The 21404-nt window shown below is 30.1% G+C and overlaps 1 long non-coding RNA gene across 1 annotated transcript; it reads right to left on the reverse strand.

Annotated features, from left to right (window-relative positions):
- Positions 1-19379: 19379 nt before the first annotated feature.
- Positions 19380-20064, reverse strand: LOC128284015 (uncharacterized). The gene is made up of 2 exons (XR_008274302.1): positions 19826-20064; positions 19380-19746 (listed from the first exon to the last, which is right to left on the reverse strand). It is a non-coding gene; the product is annotated as an uncharacterized LOC128284015 (long non-coding RNA).
- Between the last annotated feature and the right edge of the window lie 1340 nt (positions 20065-21404).

The raw sequence follows: 21404 nt of genomic DNA on the forward strand, positions 1-21404 counted from the left end.
AGCACATTCGAACATGGGATTTCAGTTAAGTGTTGGTCTGTTAAAAGTCGTTGCTATTGGTCCCGACTCCTCACTGTTTAGTTGGGTCACATTTAGGGGTATTTTTGAGGTTTTAGGATTTTGTGTATTCACATTCAAATCTTGTGCATATATTAACCCTGAGTTTTCTCATAAATTATTTTAGGTTTAAATCCTTTACACGTGAGCTTTATATATATATATATATATATTTATATATATATATATATTTTCATTGAGTTGTTTTTGTGAGCTTTATCCGTATATGTTTTCTTTTAATCCTCTCATTTTGTATTAAATTGATTTTAGTTTTAATTAATTAAATATGTATTTATTCATTTAATTTTAATTTTAATGAATCAAAATTAGTATAATTTAATTAATAGTTACAGATTATAAAATTTGGTTAATTTAATTAATAAAATATTAGTATTGAACCTTACTTACATTTGTGCCACTAAACATTGTTCATTCAACTTCAATTTTATTACTATAATTTAAATTGAGATTTTCTAATTAATTTAGAGAGTCCACATTATATTCATTAATAAGAATAATTTGATTAATTTAATTACAACAATATGTAAATACTAATATAAGAGTAAGAATTGAATATTTTTAAAATAGTGATGAGTTTTTAAGTTACGTAAAAACTTTACTTAATTTAATCTCAACATAAATAAAAATTTAATATAATATTTGGTATCCGAATTTAATATATATTTCCTTAATTTGGTATTGTTGATGCAATGTATCAACGAAAGTAAAGGAGGAAGAGAGTGCAGATCGAGGAAGGTCGGTTCACCCATTCTAAGGTTGAGAGTCGAATCGGTAGAGGGACTCAAGATGAGTTATTAACGTTTTAGGGTTTTTAGGAGATGAAAGTGTTGGAAAATATCGGTTTGAAAATGGTTTTCTTACACAGTGGAAAATTAAATTTTTGAAAATTGACTCAAGTTGTAATATTTATAGCAATAAACCTTAACTGAATTTGTACTTGTGTTTTCAACCAAGCAATCTTCTCCACTATTCTCGTATCACGAACTGTTTCAAGTGTAGGCTCGAACCAATTGAATAGAAACACATAAATAAAAAAAGTTCTCCTTTTTGGGGTGAAAATGAAAATTCTTTGTTCTTAATAAAAACAAGTAAAATTGTTATTTTGGAAAAATATATGTAATAGTTGAGAATAAATTCACTCTATTTTTCGGCAGAATAACAATCTCTCATAGTTGTGTCTATAGCTCTACTAGTGCCATCTATTTATAGGAAGAAAAGGCAAAACCATTGTTGAGTTGTAGTGGTTTATTTCAAATAGAAAAACAACATTCTACTTAGAATAGGACTAGAGTGGATAACACACCCTAGTATTCCTACTATGGTTGCCGCCCCCTTCATGTCCATGAGGGGTTTTTGGGCCTCTCTCACATCGGGTCTAATTACGAGTACTTTCTAGGCCTTTTTGATCTAGTACTCTGTAATGTCTGTATATGTCTGTATGTCTCGAGACATTGCCATGGCACTGTAGAAGTTTAACTTCAAAGTCGCCCTGTATTGAGACAAATGAGTATATGTCTCCAGACACAGCATTGTAACTGAATGTTTTTAGCTTCAAAGTCTCTATGTATTGAGACACATTAGGCATGTATCAAGATATTGAATAGGGGACATGAAAAATACACATTTAAAACACTTCTAAGCCATACTTAAGTGTCCAAAATCAATCCAACCATATAACACAACTCAAAAATCATATAATACATTATATTCGACATCCAAAACATATTAAACACAAATGTGATATCATCTAAACACCCACTTTCTCACACAAATAGTCCACCAATGTGTATGTTATATACTTGGATCAAAATAAATGAAGATTTCATACTCTTCTCCAAGTCTTTGAGATGTGAATTTCATACTCTTCTCCAAGTCTTTGAGATGTGAATTTCATACTCTTCTCCAAGTCTTTGAGATGTGAAGAGATTGATCCTCAGCAAATTCTCACTTCACATCTTTATGTACATGTTAAAAATAACATGTTAAGCTTGTGAAAGCTTAGTAAGTACAACGAGAAGCAACTTACCTTTTCAATAATTATAATAAATAAGTTTATAACTTAATAGCAATAGAATTTCTATGTTATACTTCATTTATTGTGCTTGGATTCATTATTATCCCAATCACTTACACTTAATCTTGTCACAATGATAGTAACTTTATTTTATCTTTTTGGAATTTATCGAATGCCCAATGTAGACTTAATGGAACATGTAGGATATGCAGAAGTAATATACAGATGCACCGAAGTGCAATAACAGTACAAAATAACATCAAAGTGCAATGTCAGAATAGAATAACATTGAAGTGCTTAATCAGAACAGAGTGACACCAAAGTGCATTAACAGAATAGAAAGCGCGCTAAATACTTCCTAATGACATGTCATCTATATCCTACTAGTTCATATCTTGTTTACATGGGCAAATATAATAGAAATAATTTCTCATTTACATTTCAGAGCAGAATTTATATACTTCTGAATACTTTTCAATTTAGTCTCAATTAATTCAAAACTCAATAATCATTCTCATAACAACTTAAAATAATTACACAAATCATTCAATATCATATATCACTTATATATATGTTCAATTATAATTTTACCTTCCATATCAACTTTTCACATTTTAAAATTAGTCCATTTTCATGTGCTTTCAATTTAAAACATAATATCACCTTGTAATTGATATCCAATAAATTTCAACACATTCATGATCCAATCTGATATTATATATTAGCATATTCATCTATAAGACTAATCGCATAAATATTAATATAATTAATCTAACAAATTCTTATACTTAGATATTTATTAAGTAAAATTCTTATTAAAGTAATTGTTGAATAAATATGGAAATGGTAATGTAATGTGTGTATGTATGGAAATGGTAATGTAATGTGTGTATGTAAGTTCTATGAATTAAAATATCGAAATAAGTGATTTTGGAAAGATATGGCTTAATAAACATTGGTTATCAAATGTTTTATTTCCTTGTAAAATGTAATAAGAATTGGTTGCCCTAGAATGACAATTTAATGTGATTTGTAATATGTGAAAATTAGTGAAATATGATATTAAAGAGTAAATTGTAATATGAAAATGAAAACATATTAATATTTGTTTAATAAACTTGTAATGGGTTTTGACTCTTAATATATGGAACCATTTGTGAATGGAATGTGACAATTATTATGTGTGAATATATGTAATTTGAAAATGTTAGATATTTGATGGAAGCTTATAGAGCCTTATTTACATAAATGTGATATATGTGCATATGTGAATAAGCTAATTAAAATGTGACTTGGCCAAGCAAGCTTTGTAGGAACAGTTAGGATACATGCGGCATGCCAAAGCGATTAGTGCGCACGCCATAGCAATTAGTGCGCATGCTTGTGAATAGGAGACTATGATAGAATGTTGTGATTTGTGTCATATGACACCATACTATTGTGCATTATGGATCCATTTTTAGGGTATTCAGATGGATATACTTTTAGCGCAATGCTTTTGGGTGTTTGGTTGGGATCTCTAGCATTCAAGTCCTATTCCACTAGAGTTTACTAAGGACGAAATAAACTAAAATCTTGATAATGAGATCTCTAAATGATGTAAATTGTTATATGAGAACAAAAGATGTTATGTGCTAAAGGTTAAAAATTAGTCAAGTTAAAAGAAATTGAATTAATGGATGTGACATGATACTAAGTTTTCAACACTTTTGGCCATATTGAATAAATGCTTGAGATAAGTTTATAAAAGAGCCCAAAAAAGATGAGAAGAGATTTCAATTTGTGTGTCCATAAAAGAGCCCCCAAAAGATGAGAAGAGATTTCAATTTGTGTGTCCATTATGAGCATTATAAGAGACATAAATAAAGTCATTAGCTATATGTATAAGCAGTTGAGAGGTGATAAGTGAAACTTATGCAAAATTATGATGAGTGATCTTATAATCGATTGAATGCTCAATAAGATTTATATATGTTAGATGAATAAATAACAAATTATTTATAGGTAAGTTGAGCCCCATAATTCCTTAATTTGTTTTGAATTCGCTAAAAAAGCTAAGTTGTGGATAATAAATCTTTGATAGTTCATGTTTAAGGACTTAATATTAATAATGAGATAAGTAAGTTTATCTTTGGTTGCTTATGGAGCATTTTATGCTCATGTTTTAAAAAGTTGTAAAATTATTAAAAACACTAAAATTTGTACAAAAATTTAAAATTGAACAAAATAATAAAAAGTGTTCTAAGAGGTTTATATTATTCATTCGACCATGGGAGTCTGTGTTTGAATGAAGTATGTATTTTATAAATTCTTTTAAATGTAAAATATATATTTCAAAATTATAAAACTTTTACATTTTTACAATTTTTTAAAAAATTGTAAAATTATTAAAAGTTATAAAAAATAATAATTTTAAAGATATAAAAAGTTGTAATCATTATGAATATTGTAAAAATAAAAATAAAATAAAATAAAGAACATACTGATTTTTACTTGGAAACCCTATCGGGAAAAAACCACGGGCAGAGGAGAAGAAAATTCACTATGTCGAATTCGAATAATTATAAGAGGAATAGACTATGTCTATTTATAGGCTTGTAAAGTCATATTCTAGTAAAACTGAAACACCTTATTCTAATCAATATAAAATAGATGGAGTTTAATAAGGTTTAAAAAACCTTATTCTAAAATAAAATAAAATAATTGTAGTTCTATATGGATTTTACTTTTATTTTATTTTATCACTGTATTTTATTTAAATAAGTATTTGGGTCATTTAATTCTAACAATCTCCACCTTGACACGAATTCTCAATGAACAAGTTCTTCATCACGAACTCTTAACGAACAACTTCTCCATCTCTTCCATAAAACCCCTTAAGGGTTTAACTTCAACAATGGACACCAACCAAGTCTAAGCAATGCTCAAACTTGGTTATAGGAAGTGACTTAGTCATCGTATCTGCAGGATTTTCATGAGTACTAATTTTTCTCACAACAATATCACCACGAGCAATAATATCACGAACAAAATGATACCAAACATCAATATGTTTTGTTCTCTTATGAAACATTTAATCTTTTGTAAGGAAGATTGCACTCTGACTGTCACAAAATACAGTACTAATTTGAAGGTCTTCATTGAGTTCACTAAATAGTCCCTTCAACTTGATAGCTTCTTTACAAGCTTCAGTAATTGCCATGTACTCAGTTTCAGTGGTAAACAAAGCGACTGTAGTTTGCAAAGTGACTTTCCAACTGATTGCACAACCTCCGATTGTAAAGACATAACTTGTGAGAGATCTTCTTCTATCAAGGTCTCCAGCAAAATTAGCATCAACATACCCAATGACTCCATCTCTAGTTCTTCAAAACTGCAAACAAACATCAGTAGTACCTCGTAAGTATCTTAAAATCCATTGAATTGCTTTCCAATATTCTTTACCGGGATTCGCCATGTATCTACTAACTGCACTGACTGCATATGATAAATCTGGATGTGAAAAAACCATAGCATACATGAGAGATCCCACTGTACTAGAGTATGAAAGATGTGACATGCACTCAATCTCATCATCTGATTGTGGAGACAAAACCGATGAAAGTCTAAAATGGGCTGCTAAAGGAGTACTAACAGACTTAGCACTCCGCATATTGAACCTGCAAAGAACTTTCTCAATGTACCCCTTCTGAGTTAAGTACAATTTACTTGCTTTTCTATCTCTGAGAATCTCCATACCAAGTATCTTCTTTGCTGGTCCTAAATCTTTCATCTCAAATTCTTCACTTAGTTGGGCTTTAACCTTTCTTATCTCTTTTTTATCTTTTGCTGCTATCAACATGTTATCAACATAAAGAAATAGATACGTAAAAGAACTATCACTGTTTTTCTTAAAGTAAACACAACTTTCAAAACTCATTCTTTTGAAATCATGAGAAGTCATAAAGGAATCAAACCTCTTGTACCATTGTTTTGGTGACTGTTTCAAACTATAAAAGGACTTTTTCAGCAAGCAAACATAGTCCTCTTTTTCTGAGACTATAAAACCCTCTGGTTGTTATAAAACCCTTTGGTTGTTGCATGTAAATATCCTTCTCAAGTTCTCTATGGAAAAATACAGTTTTTATATCTAACTACTCAAGCTCTAAATCATGCATGGCCACAATACCAAGCAAAGCTCGAATCGAACTATGCTTAACAATTGGGGAGAACACATTTGTGAAGTCCACTCTTGAAATTTGACTGTAACCCTTTGCAACAAGCCTTGCTTTATATCTGGGTTCTTCAACTCTTGGAATCCCTTCTTTCTTTTTAAACACTCATTTACAACGAACAACATTTTTACCTTTAGAAAGTTTCACAAGATCCAATGTTCTGTTTTTGTGGAGTGATTCCATCTTCTTTTGCATAGCAAACATCCACTTTTCTGAGCCTTCACAGCTAACTGCCTCAGAATAATTAGATGGCTGTTGATTCGCATCTATATCTTCAGCCACATTTAAAGCATAAGCAACTAGATCAACCTCAGCATACTTCTTTAGAGGTTTAATTTCTCTTCTAGTTCTGTTTTTGGCGATAGAGTATTGCGGTGAAGAAGCAACTCTATTCTCAATTTTTGTACTAGCTTGAGGAGTCGACTCTGTATTAATCTGATGCTCCACCTGCTTTTGATTTTCTTTATTGAAAGAGTCTTTAAGAGATAAGTTAGATAGCATAGCAGTTTCATAAAAAACAACATCTCTGCTAATCACAAATTTTTTATTTTCAGGACACCATAACTTATACCCTTTTACACCAGCTTTATAACTAAGAAAAACACATTTAATGGATCTCGGTTCCAATTTTCCATTATCAACATAAGTATATGCAGGACACCTAAAAATCTTTAAATCAGAATAATTAGCAGGATTACCAGACCATACCTCTTGTGGAGTCTTTTTCTCAATGGTAACAGATGGGGATCGGTTGATCAAAAAACATACAGTAAAGGCTGCTTCGGCCCAAAACGACTTTGGTAAGTTGGCATTTGAAAACATACATCGAACCTTCTCCATGATTGTTCTATTCATTTGTTCTGCAACGCCATTTTATTGTGGAGTATGGCGAACTGTTAAGTGTTTCACGATCCCTTTTAACTTGCACAATTTATTAAACTCATTAGAACAGAACTCTAAGCCATTGTCTGTGCTTGTTTTCCCGTCTATTTTTCAATCATAATTTTCCAAGACTTAAATGCGGAAAACATATCACTTTTCTGCTTCAAGAAGAACGCCCAAAATTTTCTGGAAAAATCATCAATAAAGGTTAGCATATAATTAGCTCCACCTCTCGAAGGCACTTTGGATGGCCCCCATAAATCAGAATGAATATACTCCAACGTTTCCTTCATGTTATGGATTCCTCTAGTGAATTGAACTCACTTTTGCTTCCCAAAAACACAGTGCTTACAGAAATTCCATTTACAAATTACTTACCCATCAAGAAGTCCTCTTTTGCTCAATTCTGCCATGCGATTCTCATTCATATGCCCTAGGCACATATGCCAAAGTTTAGTAATATCATCATCTGACAAGGAAGAGGAAGCGACATCTGCATCATCAGTAATAGTAGAACCCTGCAAAACATATAACTTGGCAGTCTTTCTCCGCCCTTTCATCACAACAAGAGAACCTTTGGAAATCTTTAAAACCCTACTTTCAGCTGTGTATCTGTACCCTTTTGAATCAAGAGTACTCAACAAAATTAAATTTCTTTTCAATTCTGGAACATGTCGTACGTCACTAAGTATTTTGACAACTCCATCAAACATCTTAACTTTAATTGTTCTAACACCTGCGATTTTACATGAAGCATTATTTCTCATCAAAACAACACCTTCAGACACTGTTTCATAAGTTGTAAACCAATCCCGATTGGGACTCATGTGAAAGGTGCAGCCTGAATCAAGTATCCACTCCTTGCTCACTTTAAAATTATTTACCGAAGTGACTAGAAGTTCACCATCGCTGTAGTCTTCTACAACATCAGCTTCACCGGAACTTTCTAGTTATTTTCCCTTTTGATCCGCAACCTCCCTTTTAATTTAGTTCTGTAGCTTATAGCACTTAGATTTAATGTGCCCTTTCTTCTTGCAGAAGTTACAAGTTTTACCTCTATTTGAAGACTTTGATCTACCCTTAGATTTATCGTGAGGATTCCGTTCCTGTGTCCTTCCATGATCATCATCAGTATTTCGATCTTGTCTCTCATGAACAATTAAACCCTCTCCCTGAGAGTCGTGTTTAACCACAAGATGTTTCATCTTATCACACGAGGTCAAAGAATCATAAACCTCATCAACTGTGAGAGACTTGTAGCTATATAAAATCTTGTCTCTAAAGGTTGAATAAGACGGGGGCAACGAACAAAGTAGAATCAACCCTAGATCTTCCTTATCATACTGAACCTCCATGGCCTCCAAGTTTGAGAGAATTTCTTTAAACACTGTTAAGTGTTCGTGTACAGACGCACCTTTCTCCAAACAATAAGCATAAAGACGCTGCTTCATATGCAGATTGCTTGTTAGAGTTTTCGACATACATATTTGTTCTAGCCTCTTCCATAATGCAGCGGCAGTCTTCTCTTTCATCACATTCTGTAAAATTTCGTTGGAAAAATACAGATGTAATTATGTTAATACCTTTCGATCCTTACGCTTCTTCTCTTCATCTGTTAATGTCGAATGCATCTTATCTATCCCTAGCAGGGCATCATCAAGATCCATCTACGCAAGAACTTCTTGCATCTTAATCTACCACAACGCAAATCTGGTGTTGTGATCCAACAGCGAAATTTCATACTTTAAAGACGACATTATTGTGATCGAGGTGAACAACCCAGAAGCTCTGATACCACTTTGTAAAAAAATAAAATAAAATAAAATAAAGAACACACAGATTTTTACGTGAAAACCCTTTTGGGAAAAAATCACAGGTAGAGGAGAAGAAAATTCACTATGTCGAATTCGAATAATTACAAGAGGAATAGACTATGTCTATATATAGGCTTGTAAAGCCATATTCTAGTAAGATTGAAACACCTTATTCTAATCAATATAAAATAGATGGAGTTTAATAAGGTTTAAAAAACCTTATTCTAAAATAAAATAAAAGAATTGTAGTTCTATATGGATTTTACTTTTATTTTATTTTACCACTTGTATTTTATTTAAATAAGGATTCGGTCATTTAATTCTACCAAATATTTTATTAAGTGAATGTCTATCAAGATCAAGATAAATTTTGATATACTTTAAATTCTAATAGTCATTAGAAGTAGATCTCTACTTTATTTATACTTCTTATGCCTATAAATAGAGACTTTGGAGAAGCTTTATAAATATTCCAATTGATCAATAAAATATGCTCTCTCTTTTGTTCTCCCATTTTATTTTTTCTTTACTTTCTGTCTATTTATTTTATAACACTTTATCAGCACAATTCTCTTTTAATTGTTTTTCTCCACAAGTCACAAAAATATCTCAAAATTTGTTATTGTCGATTGCCTTTTAGAGTTGCTGTTATTTCAATTGAGACTTATACACTATGGGTAATCATTAGAGCCTTTAACCACTCAGCCAAGGTGGCATTATAAATTTCACATTGATTTAGATATTTCCAGTAGTAAATGTCACAATAGTACTTATATGTGGATACAAATTAAAAGGAATGACAGTAAAATTATCAATTTGTCATAATTTATATTGACATTATTAGTACAATTGAAATGCATCTTAAAGTAAACCAAAAGTTTATTAATACAAATGCATTTACTACTTGATGTGACCAATTAGACCATACTGGATCATATATGATGAAAAAATTAATTAAGAATTCATATGGACATTCATTAAAGAACCAGAAAATTCTTTAATTTAAAAAATTCTCATTTGTTGTTTGTTCTTAATGAAAATTGATTCTTAGAAACTCATTAGCTAAAGTTGAGATTTAATGTCTTGCACTTCTAAAATGAATATGACCCCATTCATCCATCATGTTGATGGTTTTGATATTATATGATTTTGGCAGATGGATCTACAAAATAATCACGTATGTGTTATCAATTTGCTGCCTGTCATTTGCAAGATTGCTTATTTAAATAATTAATTTCAGATCATGAAATTAAGACAATTCTTGCTAATACTGATGAGTTTATATCTCAGTCTCTTATTGATTGAGTTTGAAATTTTTTTTGTAAAAGTTTGTTATTTAAGCGCATAATGGTTTAGAGAAATTATTGATTGAACACCTTTGATTAATGTCTAAACCATTACTTATGAGTAGGGGTGAGCAAAATCCGATTTGATTCGAAAAATTTGAAAAAAAATTTAAATTTTGAATTAAATAGTTTGAGTTATTTGAGTTAATCAAGTTATTCGGATCAACTCAAATAAAAAATTAATTTTTCGGTTTAACTCGAATATAAATTACACAATTCGAGTTATCCGAAAATCTGAATAAGAAAAGATAAAACTATGTTGTTTTGATAAATGTTTATTTTTTTTAAAAGTTCAAAGTCAAAATCATTAAGTTAAAAGGCAAAACTACATCGTTTTGATAAATGTTTACCTATTAAGTTAAAAGAAAAAATCATTACATTGTTTATGTAGTTAAATAATCTTGTACTTTGTCTACTAGTTAAATAATCGGTTCATGTAAATGCAACATTGAGTATAAATAATATGATTCATTAACTCGACCCGAATTGAATCAAAATTTTTTGACTCGATTTGATTCGATTCAATTCGAAAAAAAATTCAAATTAAGTTTGGTTGCTAAAATAGGATTCGTCAACACGACTAACTCGAAATTTTTTTACTCGATTCGACTCGACTCGATCGAATACTCACCCTTACTTATGAGAACTAAATTTCCTATTTCAACATGAGATTATGTTGATTTATGTGTTGTACCCATCAAGCCATTAAGTTATAAATACTCCCCATTACAATTGGTTTTTAGTCAAGAGATAAATATTTCTCATCTTTGAATTTTTGTATATGTGTATATGTTCCAATTGCTCTACCACAATGCACAAAGATGAGTGAATCCTCAAAGAAAGTTGGGAATATATATATTAATTACAAGTCTCATTATATTATTAAATGTTTTCAATGTATTAGCGATTCAATTATGACATGTTTTGTAATTACTATTTAGATTTGATAGTTTTCCCGATATTAGGGGAAGAGAAATGATAGCTGAATGAAATCACTACTTTTAATGAGTTATGATTATCTAGATCCTTATAGAGAGTAATTTGAACCAGAAGTTTAGAAAGGATAACTCACTTTATTACAAGTTAACTGTTAGATAAATTCACAAACTTAATGAGAATAACCAAATGTTATATATCATCTAATATTTTGAATCAAAGACCCAAAAGGACAATCAGTTAGAATAAATAATTGATTGATCGGTTCTAAAAATGAAAATTCTTTTAGATGGTTATATAGTGGAGGCGGCTACTCCAAAAGAGACCCAATCCATAACTAATAACTAAAACTCCAGAATAGATTCAGGTATCTGAAACTGAATATTAAAATAGTGAAAATAAGAGATCTCAATAAGTTATGTCAATTTAAGAAACCGTGGAACTGATAATAAAACTGATTGATAATGGTTTTGCATGCAATATTATTGTTGAAATAATTGAATAAAAAGAGGACCTTGAATAAATCTATTGAGAAATATAAATATGAAATAAATTGGTCAAAATAGAAAGACACAACTCAAGTACAATTAAATTCGTGGAGTTTTTGGATAGTCCAAATATCTAAAGGTATAAAGCCAGTGAGGGTACAAATGAAGTAGTTTTGCAAAAAACAGAATAAAATATAAAGTTTTTGCTAAGTCTTGTAATTGATTATGAAAATATATAATATTCTTTTGTGGTGGATACAATAACCTTTAGATATATTATTAAACTAACAGTTCATAAAAGATTTAACTTGCGTCTAATTGTTGTTGTTATAACCTTTTATGAATCACTATATAGTAAAGTTTATGTTAAAACCCTTGAAGGATTTAGAATGCTAAAAGCATATTGAAATTATCAGGAAATTATTCATTTATATGAATTGAAATAATTAAACATATGTGGTAAATTTGACATAGTCAATAGTAGTTGAAAGAGGATTATGAAATGATCCAAAATACCTATTTGTATTTTTATAGAAGGATCATGATTAAAGTTTGTTATGATTATTGTTGAAACTCCTGAAGAGATCAAGATATATTTTCCCAAAATTTCCCTTTACTCATGACTTGCAAATGAATGGTGATATAAATACTTAGCAAATACATTCAAATGGTCATTTGAAAGACTAGTATTCAAGATTGAATACGTAGAATATGAGAAAGAATGTGATGTTTTCATGAAGGGGAGTAAATACGCGTTGTACTCTTTTTCCCTTAATTGAGGCTTGGTCCCATTGGGTTTTCTTAGTAAGGTTTTTAATAAGGCAGCATATTATGTGTATTATAGATAAGTGTACTCTTTTTCCTTCACGAAGAAATTTTTTTTCCACAGGGTTTTTATCTTATTAAGGTTTTAACGAGATACATTATCTACAAATGGACATCCAAGGGGGAGTGTTATGAATATATTATTAAGTTTATGTATATGAAGATCAAGATAAGTCTTGATGTACTTTAAATTTGTAACACCTCAATACCTGGCTCAGAAGTTTGGATCGAATCCTGGAAGTTACATTGACCACCAAAGTGATCTTGAAACATTTTACAAAAGAATTTCTAAAAACTTAATCCTAATACGGTTTGTTCGAATTGAACTAAATCGTTTAACAATTTTTACACCAATTTTGAATTCAGACAGATTTGGAAATCCAAATTTGAAATTAGATGGATATGGAAATCCAATTTTGAAATTAGACGGATTTGGAAATTTAAAAGACTAACGTTACAAGAAAATAATTCATACTTGATAACATAATACTTACTGTTTAGATGCAAAGCCTAAAATAGTGTTTTATGTTTAAAACTTACAATGAGTTAAAGTTTAAACCAAAGATTTCAGAACAATCAAAATCGCTTACAAAAAAATATTCCAAAGTAAGTTATACCACTGTTCATAAAACAAAATTATAATAGTCCCTATAGAAAATGATTTAACAAAATTATTGAAGCTTAAATAAGTCCAATCCAAATTGAGAAAAACCCGAGTAAAAGTTTTGAGATCACTGATGCACTGAGTCCTACGCCAAACACAAGAATTACCTAAAAGAGAGAAAACTAAGAGGGGGTGAGCTACGTGAGCTCAGTGTAAGTCTGAAATAAAAACGAAAGGCAATTGTCAAAGTATCCAACAAATATTTCCAATATGCACATGCAGACAGAGAATGAACAACTTTTACCAATAGTCAGACTGACGAGTTGTTCGTTAACAAACATAACAAAGAGTTATTATTCCAAACACACCAGATACCAAGGTCATGTTGGTCAGTTCAAATTATTATGCAATTAACTCTACAACCATTCAAACAGACATATACGAAATGTGAAATGAATGCAACAAAAATAATAAAACCCACCCATCCAGACAAACACCACTTCGTCCCCCTACACACGACATTAGAGCCATGAAAGACCCAACCACCTTGCACAATATATAGGACCATAATAGATCCATCCACCCTACACACCACATTTGTGAAACTAAGCCACTCAAATAATACTATGCAGTTGTACTGACATATGTATCTTGTAGATGTACCGCTATTAGATTGCTATGCAGTTTAACTGCCCAAAATAATTTTTCTTCTCTTCACAACCATAAACCCAAATTTAATGCATAAGCAAAGTTGTTCACCACATACAATAGTCATACAGAAGTAGAAGCACACATATTCAATTACACAAATTCAATATCAAATTAGCTTAAATTCCATTATTAGGTAGTGTCTCAATTTCATAAATCATGTCACATTAACGCTTAAACAAGTCGTTAAATTAACTCTATAATTACGAAAACTCACACGAGTCTAAGTTGAAATAGAGTATCAAGCCCCAATACAGAGGCCTCAACAAACGTTGGACGACACAAGAATTGAAACGGGTCAATTTTTGAGACAAAACAAAAATCTACGAAAAAGGACCACACGACTGTGTGGAAGTGTCTAGGCCATGTAGGGGTCTAATCGCCTATGTGCAAGCTGCACACTCTTGTGTGGAGGAGACACACACCCGTGTGACCGAGTTACATGGCTGTGTGAGTAGCCTATGTAACTCACAGTCCAAAAGTGTCAAAATAAGGTACAAAGTAGACACGACCGTGTCCAAGGCACACGCTCGTGTGGAAATCGACAAAAATCTCCAAATAGTAGCCACACGGTCGTGTGGCACTAAAAATCATCAAAAACATTCCCAAATTCATACGGTCGTATGGACCACCCGTATACGGCACACGCCCGTGTGGCCACTCGTCTAGTCACTAAACCACACCAAAATAGGCTAAAAATGTAAATTTCCTCAACGAAACAAATTCTAATATTAGTATTTCTAAAAACCCACACCGAAACAAATTGGAAATCAAGAAATCCATTATCAAATCGACCCCTACTCAACTTAATTTCAGAAACACACAAGAGATTGTCGAATTCCATAGAACCCAACAGCAATTTAATAACAAGATTGAACAATTTAGAACACACACCTAATTTGCAATTTAAAGCACCCAAAAACATCCAGTGAACCTTCACAACCTCAATCTGAAACTCAGTTCTACCAATATACACAACCAACAATTATTCCAATTAGAACCTTAACCTAAATAAATTCAAGGAAACAAAAACCTCAATTGTAAAATTAAGAAGGTCTATAATTACACATCACCATCTCGAAACCGAATTGAGTGAAGTTCAAATAAAGCATACAACTTTTAACTAATGAACGATAATAAATATGTAAAATAGAAGAAACAAGAGAATTAAAGATTTGGGGAGAATAAAAAAATAGAAAAAAAAGAACGTGGAGGGAGTAATGGAAAAAAAACGTAATATTTGTTTTATGAGAAAAACTTTTAAAAAAAAATAACAAATACTTAAATAATTTAACTCAAAATCAAAACATAACTTAAACCAAAATTCGAATAAAACTAATCCTTCTCTAACACATATGGGGATTCAAACCCGAGACCTAAAGGTAAACTAACACACATACAACCACCGAACTAGCAGGCTCATCTTCACACTAAAATGCGAAAATGAACCCAATTGTTCAACCTACCCTCTAACCCTCACTACAAACCTCAAAAATTCTAACCCCAAATGTAACGCCCTGATAAATTTATTTATGTATCTGTGAATTCTGACACAAATGTGTATCTACTTCAGTGGTTAAGTGTTCTGAGGGTGTATATGAGGTTTTAGGTTCAAGTTCTCCCTTTAGCAAATTTTGTTATTTTTTTATTCTAACCTTACCCTTGTTGAGTGGGTTTGTATAAAACTGTTTGTTAATTCATATTATAATAAGTCTGCTGGTTCGAGTGGTAAGGGGTTGGTTATGTTAGAGGTTCTATGTTTGAACTCTTGCGTGAGCGAGAGAGTTTATTTTTGCTCGGTTGCTTGTTAAAGTTTCGGTTGAACACAAATTCTGATAAAGTTGAGAGTTAGTGGGTTAGTGGAAGGTTAATGTAGATATTATTAGATTTAATTATATTTTATTTATTTTTTTTTCAAATTTCAGCTCTCTTCCTTCTTTCCAAATTTCTGACGTCCTTTTTGCTTCATCCCCTATTCTCCTCTTCTGTTATTTTCTCTTCAATCTGAATCCTCTTTTTATTCTTTCAAATTTTAGTTTTTCAGTTCACGGTGTTCGTACGTGTTGGTAAGTGGTGGTAATATTTTTGTTTGAATAGGGAGTTTTTCCTTTTAAGTCATTTTGAGCAATGTTGTCTTTTCTGTTAGTATTGAATTGGTGTTTTTGGCAGTAGAGAATCGTAGGGTGCGAAGTTCTTCTCTTGCAGAATAGTAAGCGAAATCGTTCGGGGAATCAGGTAAGCGCTGAACAGTCAGATTTCACCATTGTTAGTTTTGTTAGCTTGGTTTAATCGTGAATTTAGACTGATGCTGGGAATTTTTTATATCGATTTTAGGTTCTGGTGATTTCGAGTGTGTTCTCGCATCAAAACTGGACCAAGTATGTTCTCAAAATGCAAAAAATCGAGCTTCGACAAAAGTAAAAAAATAGTCTATTAACGCCATACGGGCGTGTGCTTGGCCATGTGGTTGGCCGTGTGCAAGACACAGTTGTGTGGTCGACGAGGGCATGGATGTGTGCACGACATGACCATGTGGTCGTGTGGGCCACACAGGCTAGGCCAAGTTGGGCGTGTGGGCCTACACGGGTATGCCACACAAGTATGCCACACAGGCGAGTGGGTTTTTGGCTAGGCCGTGTGGGTACCAAAATATATAATTATAAATTTTAAAATTTTAATAATATTTCAAATTGAAAAATATTATAAAAATATTATTTAAATTTCAAGTAATTGCAAAAAAACCTTAAAATTTAAATACCTTTTAAAAATTTTATACTTATACATCTAGAATTTAATAAAAGAAAAGGTTTAATATTAGAAAAAAGTGTAGTTTGGGTACCAAACTGAACCTAAAAAAAGTTTGGGTACTAAATTAGGGAAAAGAATGCCAAGCTCAAGTATCAAATTAGGAGAAAATGCCAAGTTTAGGTACCAAATTCGGCCAAAAAAAGTTTAAGTACCGAATTAGAAAAAATAATTCAGGTACTAAATGTTATATTAAGCCTAATTTTTAAAAATATTTTCTTAATTTTTTTATAATTTTTACATTTTGTAATAATATTATTAATTTCACCTAATTTCTTTTCAAATATTTTATTTTTATATTTTATTTTAAAATTTTTTAAAATTTATGTTTTTTTTCTAGATTTTATATATATTTTTATAAATTTTATATATTTATTTCATTTTTATTTTTAATGTCTATATACATTTAATAAAAAATATATTTTTTACATAAAGACATCAAGTGGTGTTTTGCCATTGGCTACAAAATATATATTTTAACATCTATCATAAAATGAACTAAAAGCATAACAAATGTATATTTTAGGTACCAATTGAGAATTTAAGTTTACTTTAAGTATCAAATTAAGAAAAAATAAATACTAAAGCGAAACAAATATATTTTAAAAGTCAAATCATGAATTAAACTTGATTATAATGCGTGCATTAATATAAAACATTTAAGTTTAGTCCAAAAATACAATTTTTATTTTGAATACTAAAATATTATGTTTAAATTTATTTATCATATTATTAATAAAATTTAGAATATAATATTCCTATCTTCTATGTTTTTTTTTATTCAAACTCGTGCATCATATAATATATTTTAAATTATTAGACTAGCCATTTTAAATTCTCACAATGATTAAATTTTCCTCAAAAAACTAATTTTTAAAATTTAAATTGAAAATAAAACTTTAACAATAATATTAAATCTATATTATTTTAAAAATATTTTAAAATAGAATATTTGTATACGTTTTCTAAAACTATTTAAAACTTTAAAAATTAGTTTTAAACTATTTAATATTTAACAATCAAGAAAATAAAAACATATTTAAATACAATATAAAAAGCTTAAGAGTGTAAAAGACCCTCAAACTTTAAAAAAAAAAAAGTAATTGAGCCCCTCCTCTTTTTTTTTTTTGCACTCAATTGATCACTTAAACTTTCAAAATGTATCAAAAAGGCCCTCAAACTTCTTCAAAAAAAGCAATTAGGTTCTATATTTTTCACTCAATTAGATACTTAAACTTTCAAAATCCATCAAAAAACCTAAAAATTTTCAAAAAGCAATTAAATTCCTGCTCTTATTAAAATTAGAAAAAATTATAAAAATAAAAAATTAAAATTTATTAAAAATTATTTAAAATTAGAAATTTTTATAAAATTTAAAAAAATTATAAAATTTTATAAAAATCATAAAAATTAATGACCCTAGTTTTTTCAATTAAAGTCATCACATGTCGCAACACAATTGTGACATGTGGCGAAAAAATGATAAAAAATAAAGATTATAGAAAAATTATAAAATGCTTCTTTTGGTATGATAATTTTTATAATTTTTTACTGAAATTTATATGTCTTTAAATTTTGTATAATTTTCTTACGACTTTATAAAATTTTATAACTTTTTTATATTTCTATATATTTTATAAATTTTACACCTTTTATAAAATTGAAAAATTTTTATATATTTTTACGATTTATGTATATTTCTAATTTTAATAAATTTTAATATTTGAATTTCTTGTTAAAATTTAATAATATTTATAGCTTTTATTAATTTTAATTTTTCTAATTATTTTCTAATTTTTAATAAAAGCAGGGGCTTAATTGTTTTTTTTGAAAAGTTTGAGGGTCTTTTGATGCATTCTAAAGTCTAAGTACTTAATTGAGTGAAAAAAGAAGTAGAGGCTTAATTTTTTAACAGGTTTGAGAGATTTTTGATGGATTTTGAAAGTTCAAGTACCCAAATAAGTGCATAAAAAAGCAAGGGCTTAATTGTTTGTTTTGAAAAATTTGAGGACTTTTGCACCCTTAAACCTATAAAAAACAGTGTTTACATACATTTGAAATACTAATTTTAAATAATTTTACAAATTTTAAAGTTCAAAATATTGTTTATAATTTTTAATAAATGGTTTTAAACAACTAAATAAAAAATAACTTATCAAAATTTAAATAAATTATACAAGTTTAAACTAATTTTTATGATAGTGATTATTAATATTTTTAATTGTTAGTTAAATAATAAAATTTTGTAAAACACATTACTAATCCACATTTGGCCTTTTTTTTATATTTTTTACTAGCTTTTAATAATTTTTAACCGGTCAAAGGAGTCAACGTTGGTCAATGATAGTCAACTTACCATATTATGGATCAATTTGTCGTGCCATCGATGATGTGGTATGATTAACTTGCTTTTTTTTTAACGCCATAAATAAGTAAGGAAACAAAGTTTAGGTAAAAGAAATTAAGTAGATAGAGTTAAGCCTTATATTCTCACAATTACTTTGTGGTGTAGATGAAACCCAATTGTGTGAGTGGAATTAATCCATCTAAACTCGCTGCATTGAGATGTAAGTATAGATATCAACACAAAAACAAGTGGGTCAACCTTACTATCTGAACATCTCATTCTTCCCATAAATGTGAAAATAAGAAAACACACACAAAGAGAATAAAAAGATGTGCTAATATTTCATTAGTCATACACTCTGCAAATCATCTATATATACTGACTGATGACAGCAATTTCAAGTCCTATTTCTAGTCATACACTAACGTACAAACAGTCATTACCCACCTCAATGGTACCTGCATATATGTACAGGCAATTACCAGAAACATCTCAAGAGGCTGATGAGGAAATGGAACAAGTAGTTTTCAGGATGGAGCAACTGGGGTCGAACCAATCGTTCTAAGTTGAGATTTCGGGGAAGGAGATGGCTGTAATAAAGCATCGTCGTGAAAGAGGCTGCTGGCTGAGTTACAAGCGCTGTTACTAGCCTTGCTAGTGTTCGGACCATCAATGGCATCAAAGTCTGCGAATATATTTACATATGATCATCACTGCAGAGAAACAAATAATAATAATGCAGCAGAGAAAGAAAGAACAAATACCATGGTTGAAGAGGCAAAGAGCGAGGTGGTTGGATGATTGTTTGTGTCAAAACATTCATAGTTGTGCGTGCCTGGCAATGTTCAGCTACTTTCTTTCCCCCCCGTAGTCAACTAGTGCATAATAAGCTGTTGAAATTGCTGAGACAACGACTGACTGAGAAACCCATAGGTGGTGGATTAAGTAAAGAGTTTAAAATTTTGGGTTAATCGTCAACTTCACTAAATTCTCAGCAAATCCCAACAAATGACAGCCTCCTCGATGTTTATGTATATGTCTCTTCTCACTTAACCTTATCGATTTCCTATGCAAAACCAATTTTAAAAAAAATTGGCATTCTTGTCCCTTCACAATTTGGGCATCCCTTTCGTGCTCCATACATGGTTAGGGAATCTAGATTTGCTTCTTTTTATTCTAGGAAGTGAGGATGAAGAGCAGAGTTCATACAGAGACAGGTGAAGTGCCTCATTGATTGACATGTCACATTTTATAATATTAAAATAATAATTAATACCACAATAAATAATATTTTCATCTATTTTTAAAATTATATTAGTTTAATTATTTAAATTTAGAATCTACTCTATTAGCTATATTTTTCTTTTACATTGTTATAAATAAATGTCTTCATGGTTTGTAGGATTCTAATATTCGGTTTACCGCTGTATTTTTTATATGCATTTTAATTTCTCATAACGAAAATCATTCTAATATCAACTATCAAGATTTTAAATTTAGGGTTTGATTTCTTAATCATGTTAATTGAAGAATGTTATAAAATTTAAAAAATTAGGATAAATTACATTAGTAGCCACTCAACTATTAATAAGTTTAGTTTTGGTCACTTAATTGTGAAAATTAGAAAATGGTCATCCAACCATTTAATTTTTTTCTTTTTTTGTCACCAATCGTTAATCGACCATCGAGAAGATAACATGACAAGTTTAGAATTGGTATAATAACAAATTTAACTACAAACTTTTACTCATTGTGTTAATTTATTCTTAAATTTTAAAAATTTAGCCTTCAATGTTTACACATTACCTAATTTTATCTTTTTTTTTACATGAAAATATAATTCAATACACAAGATGTAAATTACAAATAAAAGCAAAAAATATTTTAATTTTTTTTATTAATTAGATAATCCCCAAATACATTCCTTTCCTTATACTTCTAATGGCTGAGAACGCGGTATTTTTCAGTGGCAATTAACTCATTTTTTTGTTAGCTTGAGTTGATTTCCATTGATGAAGCAAACTATTGGCAATCATCCATACTTTGGAAAGTCAAAGATATGGCTATCAAAATGTTGGCACTAGAAATCTGAGATTTAAGGCACCAAAAGTGGGATTGAGATTTGGCATGAGATAATTACAAATTTTGGTCCTTAATTGTATAGTAACTTTGCAAGTTGATCCCTGAACCTCAACTATAAATAGGGCTAACCATTTCCTATTTCATAAACCCATATTTGCCATTCTCTACTTAAGTAATTGTTCTCTCTCCTTGTAAATCTTCACTTGTATTTTGGAGTGAAATATATTTGGTAATGCCCGAGGACGTAGGCAAAATTTACCG

This window comes from Gossypium arboreum, chromosome 2, assembly GCF_025698485.1.
Source record: "Gossypium arboreum isolate Shixiya-1 chromosome 2, ASM2569848v2, whole genome shotgun sequence".
NCBI lineage: Eukaryota > Viridiplantae > Streptophyta > Magnoliopsida > Malvales > Malvaceae > Gossypium > Gossypium arboreum.